This window comes from Indicator indicator, chromosome 3, assembly GCF_027791375.1.
Source record: "Indicator indicator isolate 239-I01 chromosome 3, UM_Iind_1.1, whole genome shotgun sequence".
In the NCBI taxonomy this organism is placed as follows: Eukaryota; Metazoa; Chordata; class Aves; order Piciformes; family Indicatoridae; genus Indicator; species Indicator indicator.
The window spans coordinates 31,374,997-31,385,639 of NC_072012.1; positions in this window are offsets into that span (position 1 = coordinate 31,374,997).

The window sequence follows — 10,643 nt, forward strand, 5'->3', positions numbered from 1 at the left end:
CACAGTATTATGCCTCTTCTCCAAAAAGACCCAACACGGTCTCATTCTGCTCTCTATCAGGCAGAAGTGGCTTTGCAGGTGAATACTGAGTCTTCTGTTGTTTCATCCTTTTTGTTCCTGAGACTATGTTGTCCTGTTGTCCACCTGCATGTCTGACTTTAAGCTTTGCTTCAGTCAAAGCTCACTTTGCTGCTTCTTTTCTTCATGTTTACATTGAGCCTGTTTGCTAGTGAACAGCAGAAGCGAGTGTGACCTCATCTGATTTGGAAATACAATGAAACACAAGAATACCCCCCCTTTTGCATACACATAAGGCAATACCTTCCAGCTGGTCCTTCCTGTTAGGTGACCCAATTGCTAAGAGCTGAGCTCAGTGCTTGACAAGTGCAATGTCTATCTGAGACCAGCACAAGTACCATTTGTGGTCCTTTGCAGAGGGAAAAGCTACTTATTTGTTTAGGCAATAGAGGCTATAATGCTTAACTTATAATATTTCAGTCACTTCCATGGCAACTGGTTCTGAGAGAACAAAGTAAGACTTCATCAGACCATATAATATCTTGAAAATTGAATAAAGAAAATTTTACATAGCAACACTGTGGAGTTTCCTTTGACTTGAATTTTACCTCTGTTTGTTAACTGATTATTTAATCAGTGAAGTAATTGATGTTCTGACAAAGTTACAAGCAAATTGGCATTGATTTCTTTCAGTTGTCAGGCATCCCTCATCCCTGCAAAAACAGGGCATGAGCCAGCACAGTGTGGGGCCCCTTTCCCCCTCTGCCTAAAGAGAACACACACTATCCAGCAGATGCCCTGTGATGATAACTGGATTTAAGGGACAGCATCCCTTAGGCTTTGTTCCTAGGCACTGGAATTCTTCCATCTTTTTCTGTGGGCTTCAGATTTGACCTGTCTTGGAAATGTGGCATAGCCCATTTCATGCTCTACTGAGTAAGAGATCATGAAGCACATGGCTGACTGACAGGATTGTGAACCTCCTCTAAGTCTAAATCAGATCTGGTCCCTGGGATTTTCATCCCCTCACACAAGGCAGGGAAAAAGAGAGATTACTTAACTTCTCAGATCCATATGTTATATCACTTTCTCCATTTCTTTTGTTTGGCTCATGCAGGTATCACCAGAGATGGCTACAGTGTCCATGTGTCAAAGGGCTTATTATTAGGCTTACACACACTGTGAGAAAAGGGAGAGTTGTTAAATGAAGTGTTGATATACAAACAAAAGCATGTGGTTTCATTAACAAAAATTGCTCTCATACATCTCTAGTAAACAAATCAGAAATTGCTGTTGCAAGAAGAAGTGCAAAAGCACACCCAACAGAACACCAAAGGCAACAGGGTTTGTTTTTCACTGCATCAGATGAGTCAGTTGTGATACAAGTAACTGCTTAAGTGGCTCCCTAACTGAAGCTTGAACTTGTAAAACTTTATTGCTAGAAGTGCACCACTTAAATGAACCAATTATTCTTAAAGAATATTTCTGTCACATCTCTGACAGCATAGCCTTCACATTGAGCAGAACAAGAAGTAATCAGTGAATATGGCCATTTTTAGCAGACAAAGTAACCGCTGTTGGATTGCAGTTAATCAATTTCTGAAACTGATTAAGTGCTCAACAGTCATGTTAGCCAAATATTTTTTTGTTTTGTTTTGTTTTCCTCTCATTCCATGACTGTAAACCAACTAAGAGATTGGTGGACGTTTTAGTTCTATGACTTACCCTTCTGCACTTGCTCCTATCCAGCCCTTGCATACCCTGGTATTTTCTGCACCAAACTCTACAATCCTCTTCTAAGGACACTTTAGGAGTAAATAAAAGAACTTGCTGCCCCTCAGAAGCTCTCTGTATAAGTACACAATTTGATACTCTGCCTCCTTTTATACAGTAGGACACACATGGTAAGGAGCTGTGAGTTTATTCCCATTTGCAGAAATCTGTTCTGTGACGTAATATTTGGTCCAGCACAGAGGTAGGTATCACTGATAGATGTTCCCCTGTTAGTGCTTGATGTTAATCTTTTTGGATCACTATTCTGTACTGCTTTTCTAATTTACTCTGTATGAAGCAGACACTTGATATAAAATGCTTCATCCTTAGTGTTCTTTAGGTTTTAAAATACTAAGCTCCTAAATACAATTCTTAAAAAAAAAAAAAAAAAAGATTTGCAAGTACATCAGGAAGACTTGGAGTGCAGAGGCAATGTTACCTGTAGCTCAGAACTGTGCAAATCCATTTTCTTCTGAGTGTCTTTTAGTTTACCAATAGTGGCAAATCATCATTATCAATTTTGGATACAAGGTAATGTTACCTACAGTTGGAATTTGGACACAGAACTGAGGAAAAGGCCCTCAAACACCAGGCTGGTTAGTAAAAGCAGAGGTTGTCCAATGCAGCAAACATTATACCAATAGAACCTAAACTTTCAGAGACTAGAAACTAACTTTGTAAAAAGCTGGTCTCCATAATACAGGAACACTCTCAGTTACAGGCTACTTTCAAAAATTCAGACCTTCCTCTCTGTGCATCTCAATTTCTGCTTCAGGTAAAATGGTGAATCACCAAGATGTGCCATGAGATGCCCAAGAAAACTATGCTGTGGAATTGCAAAGTGTTTTATCTGTCTTTTGATAGCTGAACAGGTTACTTTTCAGGTAAAGGATCTGACCCATTATTTCTTTTGTTCCAGTGAAGCAGCATTAGTTCATAATAAACTGGAAAAGAAGAAGCTTTTATTTTAGATAAAATGTACTTAGATTGTTGACAGCTGTCCTATTTTTCCCCTCATTTATTGTAGTGGTAAAGCAAGATTTCTTTCACTGAATAAATGAAAAGAAGTTTTAAATGTTATTTTGGTTGGTTTATTGCAGATTTTTATATTTTTCTTTTTTCAAGATAATGACAAGTTTTTAAAGTAGAAGGAAATTAGCCATTAAACCCTCAGTGCAATGTGTCCAGAGTTTCAGTTTGAGCCTTGTAGGCCAGACTGTAATATAAATAATTTATCACACAGATGGGGCTAATTAAAAAAAGAAAAAAAAAAAAAACCCAAAGCACATAAACCTTGATCATTATTTACTTAGCCAAGTTACTTCAATAAATTTAATAATTTTATCCTGTTTTGTAGTGGAATCTAAGTTGAACACTTCTCTGGAGGAAAGAAATTTTCCAACATGTTTTGATGATGAAAATGAAGTAGCTGGAAAAAAGGATTCCCAGAATTCAAAGGAATCTGTAGCAAGTTACATTCTTGTTTGTGTTTCAATATGAAGCAATACGAAACTATTTCAAAATGACAAATCCTAGTTATTGAGGGTTTTTTTTGTTCTACTCTTCCACTGCTTTTTTAACCTGCTTTTGAGAAGCAGAGAAAGCCTGGATAGTTCTTCACAAAACCCCAATTCTTTCTGCTTTTTTTGTGCCTGACATTCAAACCACTGACACATACTGCTATTTTGCCCTCTTATTTTATCATTTCACAATATTGTGCCTAACAATTCCATCAAAATGATAAGAACATAAAATACCAGATTAGAGTTCTCCTGTTGTCTGTGCTTTCAGAAACTACTCTGAATATCTTATCTACTCTCAAATTTGTTTTGTTGTTTCCAGAATGTCAAATGTTCAGAACATTTTAATTTCTTCAATTCTCCCACCGTGGTTTTCCTCACCTGTTTAAAACCTGCATCCAGTATGTACCTGTATCAGAATCTCAGGCATCTAACACACATCGTTTCTCTACGGTGTATGGAGAAGAGAGAAACAATTTTGACTTCTTAATTGTGTAAGAATTGAAAAAACAAAACAAAACACAACAACAAAGCAAAACAAACAAAAAACCAGACAAACAAACAAACCCCAAAACAAACAGAAAAGCTTGGTAGATAGTCTTTTGCTTGAAAGATTTTTAAAAGTTCCACACATTTAATCCCTTACTCTTCCTGTAGAAGTCTGTCCTCCTTGAACACCATTTTGACAAGTAACCCTTAGACCCCAGTAGACATTAAATAATCTTAGGTGCATGATACTAATTTTTATATTTCATTATCTAAGGAATTAATGAAAACTAACAGGTTGACTTTATGCTTTGACTAGAGACAAATAATCCAGAGGGTTAAATTTCTTTTGAAACCTGGAGACTTTTAGTGTTGATGAAGTAGAGTGTTTTGAAAAGCGAGTTTTGAAAATTTCTCCCTTTCTCCTGAAGTAATACTGCTTTTTTTTTCTGACTGTGACATGAATCATGATGTGGTGAAATGCATTGAGCTGGAAGGAATACAGTTTTAATTATGATTTTTCTGGAGGTCAGACTGCCAGTGAGTCCACTGAGGAGCAGATAGAAAGGAAAGACAGAGCACAGTGACAGAAATAAATAGAATGTACCAAAACTGAGATGAAAAACAAAAAAACAAACAAAAAACCACAACAGAAAAAAAAAAGGAAAAAGAAAGAAGGACAATATAAGAAAACACTGGGAAATCTAATTTTTCATTTGAAAAGCTGCTTCAGATACTGAGAACAAGGCATTGTTTATAGGAAAATCTCAGCAAAATGGCCAGAGTAAGAAAAGTGGAATATACATAACAACTAGAGCTGAATGAATACCACGAATAAACATTAACCTTCTAAATGGATTTGCTTTGATTATATTTATGCCATCTTTTTTATTTTGGTTTTGGTGGATTTGGTAGTATAGGGGTTTTCATGCTGGTTCCTGAAATAGAAATTTGGACAGCTTCACCCAGCTGGAAAAAGGCAGAATGGGGGAAATTGCTCCTGAGTGAGTGAACATGATGAAGCATTGGGCAGGTAATGAGAGAGCAAGGTATGGAGCCGGGAACCTGAACTCAGAGATGGGAACCACTGTGAGGAGCAGTGAGCTTCTGGACAGCTCCTGGCAGGGATAGGGGGAAGCCTCTTCAGCTCAGGAAAGTCTGTGCAGAATTTGCAATGGTCAGGAAGCCACAAAACTAGGCTAACCCAGCCCAGAATTAAAGGACTGTGCTGGAGAAGCAGAGCTATGTATTAAGAAAATATTATTTATAAAATTTAATTCTCATCTTAACTAGCCCTGCAGAGTGTCAGGGAATATTTCCCAGCTCCAGCAACATGAACCTGAGCCTGGCTGAAGACCAGGTGGTTATAATAGAGAAAATTGTCTCATTGGTTGCTCTGCAACCACTAGAAGTAGGTTTCCTGTTGTTAGATCAGCATGACATTCTTGCAAAAGAATGTGGAATCATTGAACCTTGTGACAGAGGAATTTGCAGACTGCTTGATTAGCCAGGAGAGAGTTTCCAGAATCTGACAGAAACTCTCACAAACCTTCCATTGCCATTTTTCAGAATACCTCAGGATAGAGGTGTGCATATAGGGAGAGCTGTCGTGACCACTCTTTGCATACTTGGCTATAGTTGATTAGCAGTACTTACTGTCTGTATGTATCTAGAACACAAGGACCCTAAATTAAACAGGAGCCCATTTGGTGGATGCTCTTAAGACATACAGCAGAAATCTCTGTTGCAAACTGTTTTGGCATCAGCAGTCAGAAGAGACATGTCTGATTTCAGAAACCACAGGTCAGGCTACCATCCCTTCAGCGGCCCAAGGATGCAGAGTTGGTCTGTGCAGTCTGCTGGCAGCTGTGAGCAGGCAGGAGGAGTCTGGCTGTTTGGGTAATGGTTGCTGTTAACCAGCTGCTGCCCCTTCTTAGGGAACCTAGTGGAAGTGGCCTGTAGGAAAAGCTGAGATGCAGGATAAGCCAACACTGAGCTGTGCCAATCTCAACACATGACACAGAAAAAAGAAGGTGTGTTGCCCCTGTTGAGGGATTAATAGTTGGTACAGTGTCTGTCTGGTCTCGAATACCAGAGTTTGGAACATTAATTCTCATTTTCATGAAGTATTTACTTTGTCTGGAACAAGTTGATACGCTATAGTGAGATTATAAACTGCTGAGTCAGGTAGGAAACAATATAGCACAAGGGAAGATGACCTGGGATTGTATGGGTGGTTTTTTTCCATGAAAGTTACTGTGTCACACAACAGGAAAGGAAAGAAAAGGTTAATTTAGTTAAAATGCTGACAATTTTTTCAAACCGTATCCAACAATTAGTCAGGAAGTTCATTTAAGTAGGAATCCAGTCTTTGAGAGTCCAGAGCTGCTGTGTCTTCCTACCTAGAAGCACACAATCTTTCCCCCTGAATTATTTGCTTCTGCCCTCTTGATGGTTAAAGTTATACTCACCTGGGATATGAGTAGAAAAAAAATTACCCTGTTCTGAAAAAATCAAAGCAAATAAGTACTTTTTGTATTTTTAAAAATTATTGTTCCACTCTGGCTGGACGAATTTATTTTAGGTGGAGAGGAGGGCCAAGAGGGGAAAGGGGATGAAGACAGGGAAGTAACATAAGCCAGGACTTAACTTGAAAGACCTAGAAAGACAGAAAGCTTTCAGGGATAATTGGAGCTCATTCTTACAATCTGTATCTGTAAATCTTTTACAGAGCTATATGTGCAAATTAGGTGATTGTTAATCTTTACAAAGATTGAGTGAACGTAGTGACCCGAAGCCAAGTTAGAGGGTACAGTGTTTAACGTCTCTCCACAACTCAATTCAGTAAGGAATTCCAGACTTCACATATTTTTTTTGAGATGTATATGTCTCCTCCTTTTCCTTCAGATTTTCTTGGAAATTGGAAATATACAGCAAATGAAACCTTTCATATTAATGTGATGAAAAACTGTTGATTTGTAAGACATACAAGATATTTCTGTTTTCTGACCTAACAGAAAGTTTTCTGTCACTTTCTTTCTGATTTACACCCACTGAATCTACTAATTTGATTTCTCTGACCTAAGCAGATCCTCCAGGAAAGCAGCTAATTAGAATGGGTCAGCAGAGCTGGCAAAGGCAAGACATTTCCAGTTCACAGGAGTTGTTAATGTAAAAACTTACCTTTGCTTTTTGCCAGTTAGTAAGTGAAGAGAGAGGGAAGCACATCCTTCTAATGCATAAGATGTTTGCAAAATTAAATCGTCCATCTGACATTGGTATTGGAAGTTGCTGCTGGAAATGCAACCTGCCTACCTGAACAAATTTCTGTGGATCAGTTTCTATGTTTCTTTCCTGTCTAGAACAGACATTCATTCCTGCTTCTTATCTTCTGCACAAAGGCAATCGCTGACATGCTGTAAATCTATCTTCTAAAGTTTGTTGAATTCACATGTTGGAGAAGCCTTGTCCACCATTGATGTAAACTTGTGTGAACCCATTGTCCTCTGAGGCTGGAGGCTCAGAATCAGCTGGCAGGGAGCTGGGAGATTCTATTGAAGGACCAATTTCTGCAGAATTCTGAAGGAAACTCAATGAAAATTCATCATTGGGAGTCAGAGCTTCTGCAGAACATTTCCAAACATGGGACAAGAAGTGTCCAACAAACAGCTTGTTTCAGAATTCCTATCCCTGAACCTTTTCTTGCATTTAGCCATTTCTGTGGGAAATCATTATGGCTTCTATTCTTTCTTCTGTCATGGACAGCTCCTGAGGAGGTGTGAATATTACCACAGACTGCAGTATAACTGAACAGATTTTTTTATTCATTATGTGTCCCCTATGTACTGAGAGCTCATGTTGACTTTAAAGGATCACAAAGATAGGCTTTAAGTAAACAATTGCTGAAGACCTGGAATGCACATACAAGGAAGAAAATTCTCTTAAATATATCTTAAGATCCTAAGTACAAGCTCAGAATTACTTCTAATAACAAAGTAATAGCAGCTTTCTGTGATTTTTACATATCCTCTTAGGTACAATTAAGAATTCTGTATTTTTCCACAAAAATAACATGGGCCTTCTAATATTACTTTATAGCTTGCTTTGAATCTGAAATAAGTAATTATTTCAGAATAAGAGAGAAGGGGATAGGTGGTAGTCATATCTCTTTCAGACTGTTAGAGTTCCATACTGATTCAAATTCAAATGAGGCAAATTAAACAGCCTTAAAATCTGGTTCAGTGCAAGTCTGGACCTAATCTCTGAAACAGACCTGTTTAAAAAGAAAATATTAGTGGTTAAGAAATAATTTATTAATGTTTTATTAATCTATATTTTTTTCTGTATTACTTCAAAGGTGGGTTTATAGTGTGATTTCACATCTGAATGTTAGTCTTTACTCACTGAAATGTGTTTTCCTTGAAATGTATATTTTAGTTGAAACAAGTTTTCCTTCACTGTTGATTAAATTGCATTGATACAAATGTGCTCTCTTTTTGTGAGACTGCACTTTTATCCTGCAAGAAACACTTTTATTAGAAGAAAAAAATCATTTGCTGCATGGCACATGAAGTCTTGTTTGTGCATCTGACGACGCATTAAGGGGATGGCTCCCAAAAGCTGTATGATAATAAGCTGAAAACCCTTTGCTTATCTAAATTAAGGCAAACACCTACTAATTCATGCAGAATAAGTCTGTGGGTGTAAGACAATTTACATTTGGTCATTTTCCATCTCAGAAGCATTAATCTTTTAAAAAATCTCAGATGATATTTTTTTCCTGCCATTCAATTACTCCTTCAGATAATTGCTGTGATAATGCTGAAAAAAGAATCTATTAAAATATATTCTTATGAAGCAGAACTTACTACTTTCTTTGCTGTGACAGTAGCAAGTCTTGCTGTGGCAACAAGCCCGAGCACTCTTGGCAAGGACATTTTAAACACTGGGGCAACGCAGATGTAGATGCAAACATCCCAAAACTGTGTCTACATTTTGAACTGTTCTTAAGACATGTTAATTAACAACATAGCTACAGTAATTTTCTATGATTAATTTCAGGCAGTAGTAAAAGAAGTACTCATTTATATGGGCATGAAGATGGGCGTTGAGACTGCCTCCACCCCTACCTCACCCTAATGGAAGTTGTTTGGCTGCAGCCTCCTCTCATCAGTGGGGCCTCAACCTGAGATTTAAACTTCTCTAGCAAGATGTTTTCTTCTGAGAGAGCCTAGATTGCAAGGAATGTCTGAGTAAATATATCTCTGTGCTTATTGTCCAAAACTAGTGAAAGTTTAGAAAGCAAAATCTTGATTAATATAAACCTGACTTTGATTTGGCTATGGAATATTCTCAGGACCTTATCAGCATAATTGACTGCCACAGTTTTATTGTTGATGACAACCTGGTCTCTGAAAAAGAGACAAAGGATGACTGAAAATTGAAGGAAAGGACAAGGAAAATGAAATTGAAGATTAGTTAAAATATATATGTCCATCAATGAGAGACTCTGGATGAACTCGTCTAGCAGTTTTGTAAGCCTTATAAAGACAAAAAATACATAATATTGTCAGAGCAGATATACCTCCAAACTCAAAAGTATTATGGAGTCCAACCTTTACACATAAGATACATCTTTTCCTGTGTTTTTACATGTGGACACTTATGGAAAATTCTCCATATTCTCCATACCATGGAGAACAAAGTAGTAATGTGAAGTTTTGGGTCAAGACAGGAGAAGATCTAATGAAGAGATAAAAAAATCTGTATCAAAAAGATGAAAAGGACTTTTCACGCATAGCGTGATTGTGGAGACCATAGAGTTAATCGAATAGAAACTTGACCAATAAAATGCCTCCTGGGGTAAAAGAAAAAGCACTTATTTTCCTACAAAGTTAAATGTGATGGAGGAGTGTTAAATAAATGTAGGAACTTTTAAAGTATTAATGAAATGAAAATATAGATGTCTTTTACTGAAAGGAAACAAACTGTTAATGTTATTAGTAACTATAAAATGAAAAAAAAAAAAAAAGAGATTAAGTCTAGGAATTGTCAGTTTAGAATAATTATGCCACTGAGAAATTTCACGTAGTGACTTTGATCACTTAAAACTTCCTATGTACCTTCAACAAACTATACTAAATATTGTGTTTCACCAGAATAAATTTAGTACTCTTCTTTGCAATGATCCTCTGTGCCATCCAAAAAAACAGAAGCTGAACTCTGTTTTAAATACAAAACAAATATAATAGTTAATGGGCTTAGCTGATTAACAACTTTCCTCTGAACAACAGGAATAACTGATCAAACATCTTAGACAAAAGCCAGACCAGTTAATGACACCCTAATGCTATCGACACACAGAAAATATCAGTTGCAAAAAGTATAATTATACCAATTCCAATTAGCTGTCATCACCTGAAATAATTAATCAACAAAAGCTCTTAAGATAGCAAACAACTGATGAAATTATTTAAATATTTTCCCTTCTCATGTTGCTTCTCAACAGACATCATTATGGTATGATTGACCCAAATTTTACTTGATACAGAATTGAATAAAATAGATTTTGTTGGTAAACAAAGCCCCACTGTACAGTGCCATTCTAGGCAGATTTTTTTTCCCCCTTCTGCTTTTGCATTCTGTGTGAGACTAAAGATAGTATGGTATGAGTTGGAAGGGTTCTTTAAAGTTTATCTAGTCTACCTCCCCTGCTGTGGGCAGGGACATCTTTCACTAGATCAGGTTGCTCATAGACCCATCCAACTTGACCTTGAACATGTAGTCTTCCAAAATTAAAACCCCGATCTGGAAATCGTATTGTGCAACTAATTAAAACAAAACCAA